This window comes from Haemaphysalis longicornis, unplaced genomic scaffold, assembly GCF_048455015.1.
Source record: "Haemaphysalis longicornis isolate Haplotype H1 unplaced genomic scaffold, Haemaphysalis longicornis Haplotype H1 scaffold_9, whole genome shotgun sequence".
In the NCBI taxonomy this organism is placed as follows: Eukaryota; Metazoa; Arthropoda; class Arachnida; order Ixodida; family Ixodidae; genus Haemaphysalis; species Haemaphysalis longicornis.
This window is the reverse complement of record NW_027526460.1, coordinates 171,544,967-171,565,328: the sequence shown is the minus strand read 5'-3', so window position 1 is coordinate 171,565,328 and position 20,362 is coordinate 171,544,967.

Genomic DNA, 20,362 nt, shown 5'->3' with positions numbered 1-20,362 from the left:
TACCATACCTCCATCGCAAAGCCACGCCAGGCGAGTATCCAAGAGCTTGAGATCCGAACTGAGGAGGCAGACACGTATGCTGAAGGATTTTATGCGAGTGAAGTGTCCGGATTTTCGAGGGTTCCAGAACCAAAATGCTTTCACGCCTCGAGTGACGGAAGCTTTATGGAACAAAACGTACCTGCCAATCCTCAAGCGCCATCTACAATCAAGAGAGCGAGTTGAACCTGGTTTAGTGCCCTTCACAAAGTTAGGAGACGTTGAGCTGACGGAAAAAAAACTCGGAAGACCTTGGCTCGGGGCCCGAAATTCGCAGTCGAACCAAACCTTGGTGCAGCTGACAAGGTAGCCCTGGTTCGTAGGGTTGCCATGAAAGCCGGAGAGGAGTCAGCGCAGCGAATAATTTCAGAAGGAATCGGTGTCCTGTCCAAAAATAACCGCCGACGAACAGACAGCGTCAGTTTTGTTTCGGCTGTTCGAGAACTGAAGGAGAAAAACCTCAGACTTTGCATGTCCGACAAAGAAGGAGGGTTTGTAGTCATGGACGAAGGCACTTATGGCGCGAAAGCAGTCAACGCTCTATCAGAAAATTTCACAGCTGTGGAAACGTCCCAGCCGAAGGAGGCGAAATTTGAAGTCGTTAAGCCCCTGCAAAAAGCCAACTTGGAAACATTGTTCAGCAGGGTAAAGACCATGAAAGAGAATTGCCTCTCGGTTTTCTTCAGCGCCAAAACGCATAAACCCGACGTACCGTTCAGGGCTATTATCTCAGAACGGCATACTTGGCAACTGCAAGTGTCAAGCTTCCTAGCAAGACAGCTTGCAAGAGCGAAGCCGCAGGACCCATTCAAGATACCGAACTCAGCGCCTGTCCCAGTTTCTGGAGCATCATGGATCAAGCGTTACATCAGGGTTCTCAATAGACATTAAGGACATGTATTACTCCATACCGCATGATGAACTGCTACCTATTTTGAGGACTGCAATCGAAGAGGACGGGGCCGTGGCATTCCAAAATTCAGCCGGTGTGTCTGTCGACAGCTTCCTTGAGCTTCTAGCTGCATACCTTGGAGCCAAAATTGTGTCGTTCGAAGAAACCTACTACACGCAACGCAGTGGAATCTGCTTGGCTCACGAGTTGCGCCGTATTTGTGCGACATTTTTCTGGCATTCTTCGGAAGGCAGGTCACAAACATGCTTGGTGAAGAGAGAGTGCTCGTGATCTACCGTTATGTCGATGACTTTTTAGTTTTGTGCACGCAGAGCTCAGCAGCGATCCAAGAAGAATCGGTCGAAAGGGTTTTGGACGCATTCAAAGGCGCATGCCCAGCACTCACTTTCACTCACGAGATGGCAGTCGAAGGAGGAATAAGGTTTCTAGACCTAATACTGCACTTCAGGACCGATCTCACGTGCTGGAGATACGCACCGCGGGAAGGGAAGGGTGTTCTACCATTTGACTCAGCGCATTCGAAGAATGTCAAGCGCGGTTTGGCGTACAGTGCCTTGAACTCGGCTTTAAGCCGGTCATGCTGCCACAAATTGGAGAGGAGCTTCACGGGCCAAATCTCGAGGCTGCGCAGTGCAGGCTACACAAATGCGGTCCTGGTGTCGATCTGCGAGTCACTGCTTAAAAACAAAAAAAGGAAAAGTCCCGGAAAGTCCCAGAGAGGCCACCGACAGGAGCAAGCTCGCGGTTGTGCCCTATCTTCATGGAGTAAGACACAACATTAAGAAGGTAGCGGCCAGAGAAGGGGTGACGGTTGTGTGCTCAGCCCCAAATAAAGGGTATGTCATGTGCCGCCGCGTCAACCAGCCACTGATAGCGAGCCAGTGCACAACCAACCACCGTACCAAGTACGCAGCGTGTGTGCAGGGGGTTGTGTACAGGATACCGTTATCGTGCGGGAAAAAGTACATTGGCCAGACCGGCCGTTGTATCATCGACCGAGTTCGAGAACACAAGGCCAAGGCGTCAACAAAAAGTGTCCCGTCAGGACATTTGGCCACGCACCTCCGAGATTGCCCCAACTGTGAAGCTGACTTCAATGGTTTCATTACCATGCATAAAAACAACGATAGGCTGGCGCGTGAGATCATCGAAGCTATGGAAATTGGAGAGGGCGCCGACGATTGTATCAGTACTGCGTCGGTTTCGCTAACCGATAAAGAAAAACTATTTCTGCGCAATGTTGCTCCGGGACCACGTGGCTAGAGGGTGTAAATGTACAAGGGGAGGCGTAATAAAATTCAGTTGGTAGTGTCAGCGCCTGTGCTTCGTTTCTTGTCATTGTCTGCGTACCCAGTTAAATTTAGGCTGACCAGTATTAATTCAATTATATATATTATACAGGAGATAGTAGTCTCCGACACGACGACATACCTTGCGGTTAGTGTGCGCCAATCTCCCCTGTACAACCGACGGAGTATGTGCCGGGGGAAGGACTACTATGGGCCGCATGATGATGGCAGGCGCAAGGTGCTGCGCGAGAGAAGAGGCAATGTCAGCATCGCGTGTCCCACCATATCTCTTGGGGGCTCCGCACAGATTCCTGTGGTAGGCGGCTAAGTGGTTGGATGAATGATAACAATATGCATTGTTATAACTCTGGTTCAGCCACATTTTTTCGATGGAAGACTTCTTCAGTCTTAGACTTGACTTTTTCAAACTCCGGCAATATCTCTTCGTGGTCTACTTTAGGTCACGCGTCAAGTAGTGACCATGTTCCTATTTTATTTGAGATAGTGTGCCCTTCTAGGTCCCCACGTGCTTGTATGATTCGGCATACAAATTTACACCGTATGCAAAACAAAGTAAAAATAGCACTTCAATCTATTCCATCCGGTAACGAGGAACGCAGGGCAGTTCAAGTTACTTCGATCATTTCGGATGCTGTTAGGTCTTCCCAATTCATTATCTCTTCTCAAAAAGATGGCAATAGCCCGTGGTGGAACGAAGATTGCGCACGGGCGTATAATCAAAGGCAGGCGGCTTGGAAGGTACTGCTAAGAAACCAATGCCCGTCTAATTGGACCAATTACAAATTTGCGGCCGCCATATTCAAACGGACAGTGTCTAAAGCGAAAGAAGCTCATAACACCCAGAAGTTTGCCGCTCTCTCAAAGCCAAAGAATAGGCGTTTGCTGTACCAGTTTCTTCGCTCGAGAAAGGTGGTTCAAGAGCTCCACAATGAAAATTCAGTGGTTCATTCAACACAGGAATCTATTGAAGCTCTCGAACAAATTGCACAAGAACTTAAATCCCGCTTTTCTTCTGTGTTCTCCGCTCCTTTTGTCAGTCAACTTTCTAATGTTGGTTTCAACCCAGTGAAAATGTCGGAATTGGCTGACGTTGTTTCACAGCTGTCTGAGGCTGCTCCGGGGCCAGATGGCATTACTGTGCCAATGTTACAGTTTTTATTTGAGGAAACCCCTGAAGATTTACTCAACATAGTAAACACGTCAATGAAACATAGCTGGATACCTCCAGAATGGAAACTCTCCAAGATAGTGCCATTGCTAAAAAACGAAGGATTAGGTTACGTCCCAGATAACATCAGGCCAATTTCCCTAACTAGCAACTTGGTAAAGCTCGTCGAGAGGATATTCAATGGTCGCCTTATGCGATTTCTTGAAAGCAATAAGATTTTAAGCCCCACTCAAATTGGCTTCAGACCCGGGAATTCCATTTGGAAGGCTCATATTGACATTGAGAGCCGCGTTAAACTAGCCCGTAGCCTAAAACACGTGAGCGCACTTGTTACTCTTGATATAACAAAGGCCTATGACAGCGTAGAGTACACTACCTTAATGTCACATCTTGAGAGTAGCGAAATCCCTCTATACATCCAATCGTGGATTGGTGCGTTTTTAACTGGAAGGACATTCTTCTGTTCGAAAGGTGGCATATCATCTTCGCACTATCAGCAGTTTCGAGGGGTTCCTCAGGGGTCAGTCCTTTCTCCGGTTCTTTTTAATATTCTTCTCAGATCAGTTCCCATAATGGATGGCATATCAACTTACGTTTATGCCGATGATATTGCTTTTTACTCATCGGGCAGAGACATTCATGACTTGTGCCAAAGACTACAAAACTATCTGGCCACCCTAGATAATTGGCTTAACAGGCTACATTTGTCACTTAAAGGGACCCCGAAAAGCTTTGTGAAGGTGGCAATCAAATGCATTCAGGTGGTAGAACACATAACGGGGGATGTTTGCGCCAAGTGTGAGCCCCATACGTTGTACAGATAATTTGTAAACAATTTTTGAAGATCGCCTTTCTCAGCCGATGAGCGCGACGCCGCAGCGAGCCGACCGCGGGTGACGCAACGGCGACCGCGGGTGACGCAACGGCGATCGCTGCTGACGCAACGGCGAAGGCGCCCCCTGATTCGCCCAATCGCCGGCAAGGTCGGCCGCCGGCGGCATTGGCTTCCGGCTGCTCTTCCTCCTTCCTGCGCGATCCCGAGGCCAAGGCGGCAAAGGCGGGTCCGCAGTGATTGACGCAAGCCTAGGCGCAGGAATGTAGCTAGCTGCTTTGAAGGAGGCAGAGAGGGAGGAGGAGTCCATCGGCAAGTGGGGAGAGGTGCATTTAATTGCTTCTGGCGCAGCTAATACTGAATGTAGATCAATAATTCCAACGGCATTGCATCGCTGTATTGGTGCTACGTGACAATACAGGCCTTTTGTAACTTTTACAGAAGGCTTTTCTGGGTCCCTTTAATGTGGGAAAATGTGCGGTCTTAGTATTTCCGGTTACCATCCCCATTTCTTTATGCCTATTGTACCGACAGCAATCCATCCGTCAAGTTACAGAATTAAAATATCTCGGTATAATCTATGATGACAAGCTTACATGGCGTCCTCATATTAAACATATTGCTACTAAAGGAGAAAGAGCTGCAGGCGTGCTCCGCAGGCTATGTAGCCACAAATTCGGGTTGCGTAGAGATACACTCTTAATGATATATCGCAGTTATGTCCGCCCGGTATTAGAGTTTGGCTGCGTCCTATTTTCTGGTTGTGCGGCGTACAAATTAAATCCCCTATTTATCGTCGAGAGAATGGCTTTGCAACTATGCTTGGGACTGCCAAAATATGTCGCTAACCCTATTTTACACCTCGAGGCACGGTTTCCTCCACTGAAGTTTAGATTCCAATTATTGACCGTACTAACCTTTGTCAAATTATTTGAACCCCCACTGCATGACGCCCAGTTCATTTTCCGTCTGAGGCCTGATCTTTTTCAAGGCATTCAGTGGACGCGGTTCCAGAGACCCCAGATGGATCTAGTACAGTCATGGCTCCAGCCACTTCACGCTGACCTTTTCCGGCTCCCCTCTACTTGTATTAGTGTGTCATCTGTTGAAATAATCTTTGATAATATCTTCCCCCCGAATGCCAAGATGTTACCCGCCGCGGTGGCTCAGTGGCTAAGGCGTTGCGCTGCTGAGCACGAGGTCGCGGGTTCGATTCCCGGCCGCGGCGGCCGCTTTTCTGATGGAGGCGAAAAGCAAAAACGCCCGTGTGTACGAGATTTCGGCGCACGATAAAGATTCCCAGGTGGTCAAAATTAATCCGGAGCCCTCCACTACGGCGCGCCTCATCGTCTGCGTTGCGTCGGCGCGTTAAACCCCACAATCAATCAAATCAATGCCAAGATGTTGCCAGCCCGAATTCTAAATGGATTGCTGGAGGATCATTTGTCAACACTTCATTCCCATATGGTCATTGCTACCGATGCCTCACATGTTGATGAAAAAGCTGGAGTCGGGATATTCTCCCAGTACCTCGATTGGTCCTTTTCGATCAGATTACCTGATTTCACACCTATTTTCTAGGCGGAATTATTGGCAATAATTTTAGCTCTTCAAAAACTTCAGCATAGATTTTCCCATGTAGTTATACTTTCTGACTCCCTCTCTGTGTGTTCCGCATTAACATCCGAAAAAGATTCTCCAACTATCCGCACATTCCGATCATTTGTTCCGCATCAGATTTGTGAGGTTCGGCTAGTGTGGGTTCCAGGACATGCAGGAATCTCATACAATGAAGTGGGTGATCAATTAGCCAGCATGTCTCTTGGTGGCCCTGTGGTCGTGCAATGTCCAAATGACAGTTTTCTATTGGGGGCGAGATTTAAACGTCTACAGCTACTCCAGGCTTATAAGCAAGACGCCCTTCTATCTTCTAGAGATTATGGTCACCTTCGTCATGCATGGAAGCCAATGTTTTGTGAAACAAGGATATGCGAGGTAGCAATCACTAAACTTCGGTGCAAAATTCCCCCACTAAATTTTTATCTTTATAAATCTCGTCTGGCTCCATCTCCGCAATGTCCTTTCTGCGACGAACTGGAGAATTTAGAACATTTCCTATTTAATTGCCGCAGCTTCTCCCCAATGCGACGCACGCATCTGGAGTCAACCTTTAGACGCCTTAACCTTCCGCTATCTAGTTACGAGGTCCTGTCACTACGCGCTTCCGCCCTAGGAGTCTGCCACAGGGATGTTGTGTCTGCCCTCCATTCTTATGTTGTGGCGACAGGCAGGTTTTCCTGCTAGCCAGTTAAACATTCACACATACCTCATTTTTCTTCCTGAATCTACTTTCTTATTATACATATTTAAAAAATTCTGTTGGGTATTTCCTTTTCTAAATTTCTGGATCTAAAATAATATAGGTCACATCCTCATTAGGCACAAAACTTCTTGGCCAATCCCCCACGTGGGTATGTGCCATGGTGGGAGGCAACCAACCAACCAACCAATCGCGTGGCTCGCTCTGAGAGAACGCACCGAGACATCGGTCTGCGCTGCCTTGCCCGTCTCTGGTCTCTGCCTCTTTCCAAGCATCTTGCCGGTCCCCAGCTATAACCCCCCGTAGAGTGTGGTGAGGTGCAGTTCCCCTTTTCCTTTCCAGCCTGAAACTACGGAGCAAGTGCATAATTCGACCAGTATCAGAAGAAATCCACCGTGAAATGGCGCCTCCGCAGCATGAACCCATCATGTGCTCCGCATCTCTTCCTCAACGTGACCATGCCAAGTTCTCTGGCGCCGACGATCTTGACGCAGAAGACTGGCTGTCATCCTTCAGAAGAGTGAGTGCCCACCACTACTGGGATGACCCGACGAAGCGTGCTAACGTCGGCTTTAGTTTTACTCAAATAGCCGAGCGGTGGTTCCTCAACAACGATGCCGACATGACAACTTTGCCTTCAAAACGAGACTCTTAGAAGTGTTCGGTCGCCCCACCGTCCACAAGCTTAAGGCTGAACAGAGCTTACGTGGGCGCGCGCAGCTTGCCGACGAAACGTAAAGGAGGTATATTGAGGACGTTGTCGCCCTCTGTAGGCGCGTATATCCTGCTATGCCCGAGTCCGAGAAGATCAAGCACGTCTTAAAAGGCATCGAGGACGGCGCGTTCCAGATGTTGCTCAGCAAGGACCCGCAGTCGGTTGGAGACGTCATGAAATGGTGTCTTAGCTACGACGAGCCCAGAAGCAGCGCATTTCTACCCGCCAGTGCTTCCCGAATGACGAACCACGTTGGGCCTCACTTTCAGCACTTGCAATATCATCTGATCTTGTGGCTTTTCTTCCACACATTGCACCATTCGTGCGCAAGGAGGTTGCGCGTCAACTTAACCTTCAGTCAGTGGCATCCACGCCCTCATGCCCCTTACAATTCAAGACCGAGTCGCCGAAGCGCTGCCGTCAAACCACCAGCCTACATCCTCGAGTGCGCACCTGGTCCCGGCTGTTACTGCTGATGTGAGACTCGCCCATGGCCGCGCCCGCAGCCGCACCTGTGGCGGCGCCTCTCTTTTCGCCTATGGCAGCACCTATTCCTTCCACCATGGCGGCACCCTTCGCTCCACCTGTGGCAGGGCCTTACACGTATGCTGCGATTTGTGCGCAGCCACCGCCCGCAACATTTCCGCCGCTGCAGTACGCCACAAGTCAGCGGGTGCTCCCATATCCTCGTGCGGCAGCTCAAGCCCCCAACCCATGGCGCACGCCGGATAATCGCCCCATATGTTTCGTGTGTAACGTTCCCGGACATGTCACACGTTTCTGCCGACGCCGAACGCTTCAGACAAGTGACATTCGTCGAGCGCCCGCCTTTGGCTCTCAGCTCCACTCAGCGTCCGTTCCTTCTGGCTCACCGCCTCCTTCGTATTCACCCGACGGGTTTCCCTTTTCTGGCCGCCGTTCTCCTTCCCCACGCCGCCATTCCATTTCCCCGATGCGCCCCCGTGTGAACCCTGCAGCGGAGGGAAACTAGCAGCCGCAGTTCCTGAGGCACGAGCTGCGAAACCGTCGAACGTCCTAAGTCCACATATTTCGCCTTGAAATGTGATTGATGTGATTGTGGATGGTACCCCAGCACTCGCGCTTATTGACACTGGAGCAGCCGTATCTGTGATTCATGACACTTTTTGCCGCAAAATTCGTAAAGTGATGCGCTGCTTTCAGGATTTACTCTTCGCACTGCCAACGCACAGCCCGTTCAACCGCTAGCCATGTGCACTCCTCGCGTTACCATTCAAGCCATTCCCAACATCGTTGAACTGGTCGTCCTACGCTCATGCTCTCACGACGTCATCCTCGGCTGGGAGTTTTTGTCACGTAACCACGCTGTCATCGATTGCTTACGTGCAGAAGTTGAACTGTTTTCACCTAATGATGGTGCGGCGGAGACTAGAAGCGTGAAATTGGTTGCTCCCGAAGATGCTTCCATTCCCCCATTCTCTTCCGTTCTTGTACCTGTATCGTCACTTAATGTTCCGAACGCCACCGTTCTCTTCACGTCATCCAGTCTGTTTTCGTCGCGCACAAACCTACTCTTGCCGTTCGTTGTCCTGGACATCAAATGTGGTTCGAGCATCATGTCAATTTCTAACCCGCCCCCTTGTCCGTTTCGAGTGCTTCGCGTCGAATGTCTTGGGTGCGTCGAAGTTGTTGCGCCACACCTCGTTGTCGACATCCCGAACGAGTCAGCCCCAGGCCATCTCGACGCACTAAGCCCCGACGCCACTTTCGATCCGGCAGTTTTTCTGCAAACAGACCAGCTCCTGGTTCTTCTACAACGATTCCGCACATCCCTCAACTCCCACCAAACAACCCTAGGGCGCACGTCAACTGTCTGTCATCAGGTTGACACCGGGAACCACGCACCACTGCGCCAGTGACCATACCGCGTGTCACCCAAGGAACGCCGCGTTATCGAGGAGCATGTAAGCGGTATGCTGTCCCGGGACGTTGTTCGACCCTCCACGAGTCCCTGGGCTTCTCCAGTCGTGGTCGTCACCAAGAAGGATGGGTCTATTAGATTTTGCGTGGACTATAGACGTCTAAGCAAGATTACACGGAAGGACGTGTACCCGCTACCTCGAATAGATGACGCGCTGGACTGCTTCCAAGGTGCCGAGTTCTTTTCTTCATTAGATCTGCGCTCGGGTTACTGGCAAGTACCCATGGCTGAGGCTGTACGACCGAAAACAGCGTTTGTGACACCAGATGGACTCTACAAATTCAACGTCATGCCCTCTGGACTGTGTAATGCGCCAGAGACATTCGAGCGAATGATGGACAATGTTCTGCGTGGGCACATCCATCTATTTATGCTGCTTGGACGACATTGTCGTGTTTTCACCGGACTTTACGACCCACCTCCTGCGACTTGACCAAGTCCTTACGTGCCTTACTTCGGCTGGCCTGCAAATGAACCGCAAGAAATGCCGTTTTGCTGCCCTCAGACTTACTATATTAGATCATGCGGTATCTAAAGACGGCATCCTACCAGATCCAGCCAAGCTGCGTGCGGTCCGCGAGTTCCCTAAACCGACCATAATGAAGGAGCTTCGAAGCTTTATTTGCCTTTGCTCCTACTTTTGGCGATTTGTCCGGAACTTCGCGTCTATCATCACACCATTGACGCAGCTGATCAGAGACGCCAAAGAAGTTTTAAACTGGTCAACGGCTTCTGAGAGATCGTTCGAGACCTTACGAAGGCTTCTGACATCACTGCCGATATTGCGCCATTTTATCCTACCGGGTCCACTGAACTTCACACGGACGCCAGTGGTACTGGTCTCGGCACTGTCCTGGCTCAACGCAAGGCTGGTTTTGACGAGTATGTCATGGCGTACGCAAGTCGCGCTCTGACAAAAGCGGAGTACAACTACTCCGTCACATAAAGAGTGCCTTGCCATCGTTTGGGCAATTAGTAAATTTCGACCCTACATCTATGACCGCCCATTCGAAGTAGTCACGACCACCATGCTTTATGCTGGTTGGCATCGTTGAAGGACCCGTCCGGACGTCTTACCCGCTGGTCACTTTGGCTCCAGGAGTACGACGTTCGTGTTTACCGCGCAGGAAGAAGACACACCGACGCAGCCACCCTTTTTCGTTCGCCATTGCCACCGGAAGCCACTAAGTCAGCGCTGGTGTCGAATACCGACGTGTCTTCGCTACAAATTGACGACATAGCAACCGAGCAGCGTAAGGACCCTTGGATAGCTTCGGTACTAGACTTCCTTGCAAACCTTACAACGTCTTCCGCATCTCGAGCACTGCGGCACCAAGCAGCGCATTTTGCCATTCCAAAGGAACTCCTATACCGGCGTAACTATTCCGCAGAAGGCCGCAAATGGTTGCTAGTAATAGCACGTCACTTGCGCTCACAGATATGCGCATTGTTTCATGCTGACGCCCAGTGTGGCCATGCTGGCCCACTAAAGACATATCAGCGCCTACGCCTACGCTACTACTGGCGAGGCATGTACACGTTCGTCGCGAAGTACATTCGGTCCTTCACTCACTGCCAGCGTCGTAAGACCCCTTCACAGCACCCCGCTGGAGAGCTGCGGCCGCTACCATGCCCGGAACGGCCTTTCGATCGGGTTGGGATTGACCTCTACGAACCCCTTCCAAGCACTCCATCAGACAACCGCGGGATCATCGTCGCGGTGGATCACCTGACTCGATACGCCGAAACAGCCGCCCTGGCCACCGCAACGGCACGCGACGTCGCCATTTTTCTACTCCGCCATTTCGTCTTACGCCACGGTTGCGCCCCGAGAGCTGCTTAGCGACCGAGGTCACGTATTTCTCTGTGACGTCGTGGAGGCGCTGCTAAAGCAATGTCAGATTGCCCACAGAACCGCGACTTCATACCACCCACAGACAAATGGCCTAACTGAAAGGTTCAATCGCACCCTTGGAGATACGCTCTCCATGTACATATCGTCCGACCATTCAAATTGGAACATGGAGCTACCTTTCGTCACGTACGCATATGACACCGCCACGCAAGCGACCACAAGCTGCAGCTCGCTCGCAAGTTCACATCAGACTACCAAGGACTCCAGAAGTCTCTCTCGACATGACAGCTCCGCCGCTGCACCAACGTTTGAACCTGGATCCCTTGCATGGCTTCGTGTGCAATGCCCCAATCCTGGTCTTTCGGCGAAATTCCTTGCTAAATACCACGGCCCATATAGGATTCTCGAACAAACATCGCCGTGAACTACCTCGTCGAGCCCGTGACTCCCACCTCAGACCTTCGTCGTCGAGGTCGTGAAATAGTGCACATCGAACGTTTAAAGCCCTACTACGATCCCATCGTCGTTTCGTCCCCTTAAGTCACCAGGATGGCTCCTCTTTTCGCCGGGGGAGGGGGTGATTGTACTGGAGATAGTAGTCTCCGACACAACATAACTTGCGGTTAGTGTGCGCCAATCTCCCCTGTACAACCGACAGGGTATGTGCCGGAGGAAGGACTACTATGGGCCACATGATGATGGCAGGCGCAAGGTGCTGCGCGAGAGAAGAAGAGGCACGGTCAGCATCGTGTGGCTAGCTCTAAGAGAACGCACCGAGACATCGGTCTGCGCTGCCAACGCCGCCTGTATAAACATTGCCTAACGCGTGAGCGAAAAATGGCCAAACAGCCACTCTCCTGTTGCTCTCTCCTACCCTTCCCCGCTCTTTAGCCTTCCAGCGTGCTTTCGTGTCCGCCAGCCAGCGCCGCTTCTCGGAAACTATGCAAAATAGTGAGTTTGTTTAGCGTTCCCGAGGCGGCGCTCCTACGCCTTCTTGTTTTTCACCATGCCTGTCTGTCTTGGTCTGTCACTGATAAAACTTCCTTTGTCACGAAGCGAAATCCCTTGCGCTGCCGCAGGCTGATGCCGGCTTTGCGCGCTTATCTACTCGAATCACAGGCACTGAAATTTTCTGAGTGGGGCATCCCTCTATCCCCTCCGCATTTAGGTATTGTTTTGACCCCGCTGTTCGCACTCCGCATCGGTACGCACTTCTAAAATTGAGGACTGTACTGTAGAAGCGCCCGGACAGCGTGGCGGGATCCCAGCTGCTTATCCTTTTGTTTCCTATAATTTTCTGAAGTTTACAAGCACGTGATATTATTGGAAAGTAATCTTAGAAGTGAGCGCCTGAACAAAAAACGTGCACGCAATTTTTTGTTCTCTAAATACTCCAGAAAGAAAAATATCAGTAAAATAATAGCTGCCCCATCCGAAAATATCGTTTTTCTGTTAGCTATATGTCTACCCGACAATAAGTATGTTCTTACACTATTTCAGTCCGCCTACGTCTTTATCTATGGAAAAATGACGCAAGTATGAAGCGAGCGACACGTTGAACGAGATCCCCAGTGCGCCACAGAACTAGCGCCCTGTCGCGGCTAAGATGTTAGTGAAACGGCCCTTGAATCCCAACAGGCAAGCTGACAGACACACGTCGTAGAAGTGGGTGCAGTGTTCGCGACTCGCGAGCAGTGACGTAAGGCGAGATGTCCGCCGGCACGCGCCACATAGCGGATCAGTGCCTGAACTAAGCGTCCCTACCCTTCCCATTGAAAAGCGCGCGACGCGTCAGGCAATGTTAATACAGGCGGCGTTGGCGCTGCCTTGCCCGTCTCTGGTCTCTGCCTCTTTCCAAGCGTATTGCCAGTCCCCAGCTATAATTATAATCCCCCTTATATATATATATATATATATATATATATATATATATATATATATATATATATATATATATATATATATATATATATATATATATATATATATACCGTAGAGCGAACAGACGAACGGGTAACAAACAAACTTTATTGACGTTTCGGCCTGGGACAGGCCGAAACGTCAATAAAGTTTGTTTGTTACCCGTTCGTCTGTTCGCTCTACGGTATTTTCACCGGGCCCATTGCATCATCTTGTGACGTATATATATATATATATATATATATATATATATATATATATATATATATATATATATATATATATATATATATATATATATATATATATATATATATATATATATATATAATATATACAGAAAGAAATGTCAGTCTACAACGCCAAAAAAGAGGGCATAGAGGAATCGTTAGACTATTTTTTTTACCGTTAGTGACATTACATTTTTTTTTTTATTAATTACGTGAGAAAGAAAGAAAGGAAAACACGCGCCCAGAGTGGGGACCGAACCCACGCCTTTCGATTAGATCTCGAATGCCTTACCAATTCGGCTATCTGGGCGACCGTGTTCTCCTTCACTTTCTGGGGTATTTTTATTTTACTACAACTGTATCTGACGCTTGAGGGTGGTAGCCAGCGCCACTCAGACTGGCAGCCTTGATGCCAAGGTAGCATAAGAGGGTTTCCCGCTAGTTACCGGGACGCTCTTACCGGCCATCAACAGATCGAGGTCGTGACGCCACAGCCCAAAGTCACGTGATAAAGACATTATCGTCACTTCCTGGGCCGTGAGCCTTTTTTTGTTGTTTTTACTTTTATCACGAAGGCACTGCGCATCAACATCAACGTTACTGCGCATGGCATCGAGAAGATATATGCACTGCGGTAAGGTGTTTTTTATCACTATTGCGCAACTGCGCCCTTCTGCAGCGGTGGGTTCGCTTTGGCGTTTTGTTTGATGCCCGAGTTTCTGTCAACGTAGCCGCTGTGGACAGTGCTTACCCGATTGTCAAGTGTTGCGTCGAGCTGTTGGTTGATGAACGCGTAGCATATCTGCTGTAAGCGTGTTGTCATGTTGCCTGTTCGGCAGTCACTGACTCCACCATAACTGCGTTGTAGTACCAGTACCAGGCCCATAAAAAGTTTGGATGACCGATATCGTACTGCACCAAAACAAAACAAAATAAAAGTGTCGCGGCAGGGCGGTGAACTCGAGCATTCGTGTGTGCTACATTCATCAGACCTTGGGTACAGTCTTTGCCAGTAACGTTGCGAGAGGGGGGGTGGTTGTGGGTTCGAACTTCTTCTGAAAGTTTTCCGGGCAGCGCTTAAGCGAGACTTCGTGTTCCCTTGGGCAAAACTCCTGCCTTCCCATAGCCCATAACCCCTTCCGAAAAAAAATTATGGCTACGGCCCTGGTCTTTGCTGGTGCTTGCTTGCAACTGCGTGCTTTAATTTTTATTGGCCTAAACGAATAGGCACGTGAGGAAGCGAGCCAATCTTTGCTTTCCACAGCACGAAGGCCTAGCTATAGGCTAGGTGCAATGAGGTGCCAAAGACATTGTGGACATTGCAGACGAACGAAAAATGTTTTAATGTTGACTTCATGCTTTTCAGTACTTGGTTGGGGATTATGAGTGTGAAATATGGTTAAGTAGCGCGGTAAGGACGGGACAAAAGTAGAGACCACACAGGACTAGCGCTAGACATCAATTGAATTTTTACTACACGTATCGAAATATATATAAAGAAGCGCGCATGCGTGAACATGCTCACAATAAAAAGAAAAATCATGACAGGGTCAAGCGGTGCATTCCGTTACACACGTGGCAAGTTCGCCTTCAGATACTCTATTTCATTTTTTGACAAACTAATAGATGCTGTGCTTACACACTTATCACCGCCTTTCATGATTCGCCACGCTTCAAACAATTCACGGCTGGCTTGGTCTTTAAAACAACGCAATATTTGTGTCTTCTCGTAAAGTGGAACACAGTGTCGAACGCACCGGCAGCGTTCTGAATGAAGTGTCTGAACAGAGTATCTGAATGCGAATTTGCCACGTTTGTTCGAACCAACTAGCCCACATTTGCGCGTTGCCATGAGTGCTTCATTTTAAATCACTCTCTTCCGTGAATATTTCTGTACTAGCATTCATGCCTAGCACTTCAACTGAATGTCTGCATTGGTGAGAAGGAGAGGGCATGAGCAAGCAATTTACCACACACGCGAGTGCTGGGTGGGTCACGTCTTACATATCTGTCATTGCAGCTACGTAGTTTTTTTTTTTCTGTTGTGTCCAACCAATGCACCCAAATGGCCAGTACATGGATTGTGTTTGGCGTCTGCATCCTACAAAACATTCCTCCATTCATGCATCGTATGTCATAAAATTCTTCCGTTAAATGCACACTCTGCGGTGGTGGAGCTGCCCAAAAGCAGAGCAAACAGTTAGAAAGTTCATCTGGTGCCTTGCGAATTTCATCTGATTGATCGATTGTAGGGTTTAACGCACCGACGCAACGCAGGCGATGAGGCGCGCCGTAGTGGAGGGCTCCGGATTATTTTGACCACCTGTGGATCTTTAACCTTGGGAAAGTTACAGATCCCCAGGTGGTCAAAATAATCCGGGCCGAAATCTCGTACCGAAATCTCGTGGGCCGAAATCTCGTACCCACGGACGTTTTTGCTTTTCGCCTCCACCAGAAAAGCGGTCGGGAATCGAACCCGCGACCTCGTGCTGAGCAGCGTAACTCCTTAGCCACTGAGCCACCGCGGCGGGTGCGAATTTCGTCTACGCCACTTGTGCGCATACTCATTCCTGAAAAAGGGGAATTATATCATAGCCATCAAGTTCTTTCCAAAGAGGATGTAGCTGCGAATTGCACCAGAACTTGCTCTTCTCTTGAGCATGGTGTGGCATTGGACGAAGCTTATGCCTGAGGCCGTTCTCGCCTTTCGCAAAGATTGAAATTGCTTTACGAATGTTCAAAACTCTTAAGAGGAGGTTTGAACAAACAGGAGGAAGGAGCCGAAAAAATATGAGCTCTACAAGAACAACGGACGAGAAAGGCAAGCAGCTGGTGTATTTGTTGTCCGTTCTTTTCGTGCGCTGTTCTTCTAGCGCTCATATTTTTTTATTTATTTTGTCAATATCGTAGAGCAACTCAACCAAAAACGCCTTTTTAAGAGAATGGTGCTTTAGGAGGGCACTTTAACTTGAAAATATTTGTTTCTATTAAAAGCTATTCCAATAAAACAGCTTCAAAAGCAGAATTTCATATTCTCGCACCGCTCGTTGACTGGTCTCTACAAAAACTCCTATAAGAAATACAACTAGGAGGGTTGCAGGCTTGTAGTTCAGGCATTTTGTTCCTACTTAAGACCGCATTTGTTTAGTGGTAGCAAATATGATTTCATTTCGTACCGAGTACGTGCCTATAGCATGACAGAAAAAAAAGGAAGCAGCAGCAGCAACTCGGACAAGGTATTTTGATACCACCGAAGTGGCAGGCTTCATCCATCTTGCACAAGAACTGAACCAATGGCTGTTTAATAAGTGGATGCCCTCCCCTGGTTTACTTGGCTTCCTTTGCATTCTAGCTGCCTGTTTGTAGAATTTATCCATGCGTATTCTAATTCCTGTGTGGTGGTAGTGTAGTTCCTCACACAACAATATTGTAGTAATGATGTGCGCTGTCTGACCTTTTGAATAAAGCCAAGGTGTAGGTTGCATACATAGTAGGGCTGGGCTTTGGTTAAAAGTTTTAATCCGATTAACTGGCTAGCTTTAATATAATTAATCAATTAATTGGTAGCATTGGTTTTAAAAGAAAAATGACCAAAAATAATATTTTAATGATATCCATACAATAATAATAATAATAAAATGCTTCTCCACCATATCAGTTTTAATCGCTGTCATCTCTGAGCATACTTGCATTGTTTTCTGTTGTAACGTCAGGCGGGTTATTTGAACACAAATATGGTCCTCAACATGCACACAATTTCAATGCGGCACTCCTGTTTCGGTTTGCTCACATGACTTCAACCGTTAAAAAGATTAATCGCAACTAAAGCATTAATCGGAAAGTTGGTCGATCAGTCGCCCACCCCTAATACGTAGTCCATTCAAAAGCACCACATAACATTCAACGAGCCGCAATTTGTGCCTTTCGTAATTTGCACTGGGAACAAAAATTAAAATTTGCCACAATATGCTGCAAACACCTCAAACACAGGAATGTAAAAGGGATCACCAACACTTTCCTTTCAGCGGGTGTGTTGATAATAGCTGAACTGTTTTTGTACCACCTTCACCAGTTATAAGGGGACAGTGCATTCCCATTAGGTGAAGCAAAAGTCACTGAATGAAGATATTTACTTGCTCTAAGGGCCACTGCATGCAGTTTTTGTTTCTTTTCTAATAAAGCCTTTGCACTTTATTGAGTATAGAAGCCACACCTCCATGCATGATAGTTTGGATATAGATACAGTGCTGTTACCTAACTCTGTGCTTGTGATGTCGGCTCAGAAAAAAACTTCACTGAAACAAACATTAAAGCCAACGTGTTCCGAGGCCGTGTTGCACCCAACACTGACTCTTTTTTTTGGGGGGGGGATATTCAATTGCAATAAAAAGTTGTGCCCAAACAGCCTCGTATCTTTTCCAATTTCTTTTGTGCATTATACTACTCATTCCATAGATGTTAACTCTGGATGACTGGTGTTGGTATCACTTGAAGCTTACAGCCTAATTATTAGGTGAAGCCATGCAGACTTTTAGTGGGTTGTGTTCTGGATCTCTCATGTAACTGACCGATGTGAACTTTTGGGTGACTTCACACGTGTAAAGTGCAAAATTTGGATGAGAGTCAAAGAAGGATGACATGAACAAGTGCTATTTCCAACTAGGATTCATTGGTAAGATACATTCGCATATATACAGGCAAAATTTTGACACGAGACAGAGAAGGATGACAGCAACAAGTGCAACAAAGTATTACTTCTAAAGTACAATTGTGTATATAGAAAAACCATGTGCACATCAGTAAAAAAAGCAAATTCCAGCACACAAAACAGTCATGCACAGGCAAATGATAATATTTGTGACACAGCTCATGCCCTGATATACAAAATATAACGAGAGATCGAAACTTTAGGCAAATTCTTTTGAACAGCGCAAGTAGACGAAGACGAGAAGTGGACAGGACACAGCGCAGACTAACAACAGGCGATTTATTGCACGAAAATACTTAAATACATATCCCCGTTGCAACAAAGGAGGGGAAGGGGGTGGAGGAAGATACACATGGGGGGAAAGGGGGTAGAGGAAAGATACACATCCATTCTTCGAGCCAACACGGTGGATCACGTGCACTAACAAGAAAAAGTGCCACCGACTAAGACTGCACCGGAACTTGTGTCTTTAGTGAGGCAGGTCTCCCGGTTTGCTCCGGAATCTGAGCAAGATCGCTGCATTTCTGAAGGTATGGACGTCCTCGCTCGGTGGAAACCTGCTACGTCCAAGTTGCCTCTGAAACGCACAATGTCCTACCTAAAAGAACAGCCTCTGCCTTTACTGGCGGCGGATAAGGAAGGTGGATTCGCCGTTTTACCAAAAGAGCTGTTTCATGCGAAAGCACGTGAGGCCATTGTTTCATCGTTTGGGTCTCAGAATAACGTGAGGTTGTCCGACGTCAGATTGAAAGCGAAGAGGCTGTGTATAGATTTGGAACTGTGTAGTGTGGTAAAGGGCATAGAAAAGAGTGTTAGTGACAGCCTCCGAATGTTTTTCACTGTTAAGACTCACAAAATTGACAACCCACTTCGCGTCATAGTCTCAGAGAATGGGTCTTGGCAAAAGCCCGTAGCGTTGTACCTGAAACGCAACCTTGACTTACTTCCGATTGATGATACCTTTCTAATTAGAAGTTCCTCTGAAGGCGTGGCTCATCTTAAGGACAACAGTAATAGCAGCCTGTCGGCCTGCTCCGTAGACATAAAAGTCCTGTATTATTCTATTCCCCACAAAGAGCTACTCTCCTGTGTTGAAGCGTGCATAGATGGTTACAGGGCCACTCTGTTTCAAAATAGTTCAGGCATCCCCGTTGACAAGTTCTTAGAACTGCTCGCCTTGTACCTCCGGTCTACCTTCTCAACTTGGGAAGGCAACATATATCTTCAGAATAATGGTATATGTATAGGCTCCGTGCGCTGGTGTTTCGAGCGCGACCGCAGCGCCGCCGAGCAGCGGCGCCGTCAGAAATCGGATGTTGGTCAGCCCGAAGGAGCGGCTGTACCGGGCGGAGATTCCGCAGTCGTTGTGAAAAAGTCGAGCTAGTAGTGCGTATTTCTGTATGTATTGCTGGGTCTACAGCTCCCGCAACATTTTAAAAAGGTTGCGAGGAGGCTGACGAAAACATAGTTTATCTCGGTTCCCTTGAAATGAAGCGGAAAGGCGACAGCGATGAACCCGCGCAGTGCGACGAGCAACGCCGATCGACTTCTGGCCATAAGCGTTCGTTTTGCTGTTTTGTGTGAATGTGGTTTATACTCTAGGATATTGTTTCTGTGCACACCTGCTATCAACTTCGCGGGGGACCTGCGACAGCCGGTGCCCGGCGAAACGTGCATAGGCAACGCGAACTTCATCGGGAACAATTCAGCGCGCCAGCGTACACCCCAGCAATCTTACCTGAGTACTACGGAATATGACGCAGCGTAACGGTTGACACGAAACTGCAGTGATCCCACAGGCAACCACCGCAGCTAAACGAATGGGCCATTAATATGCCCGTCAATCAGCTTGAAGCAGTGACGGTGTCGGTCGTTTTCTTTTTTCTTTTTTTTGTCGCTGAGCTTATGCCTCCCCGACATTTTAGCATTACGTGTTGCTTATGCTTTAGCAATCTGTATCGTTTTTCCTCTTCGGTATTATGGTGCCGCTGCTTACCCTTTCCTAGGAGTACGCGCGGAGCTTCTGCTCGCGTGCGGCCTCGGCCGCTGCTTTGACGCAGATATCGCGGCCAACTCCATACGACTAACATTTCGCTGATTCGGACAGAGCTGGAACACCGGAGTTGATACCGGCGCTAACATTTGGCAATAGCTGCCCGGTGCTCACCGTTATGAGTTGACGAACATAGCAACTGCATCAGCATGTTTACGCGAGCCGTGGCACCCGGCCTTGCGCGTGCAGCTTCCCCCGCCTACCTCGATTAGATTCACTGAACTCGTAATAAAGAGATGCGTGAGCCGCGTGTTTGCAACGGAACTCATAACCATTAAGTAAAAGTCGCAGCCCAGGGTCACGCCTGTTATGTGCCCAACGCCATTGCTGGAAACATCG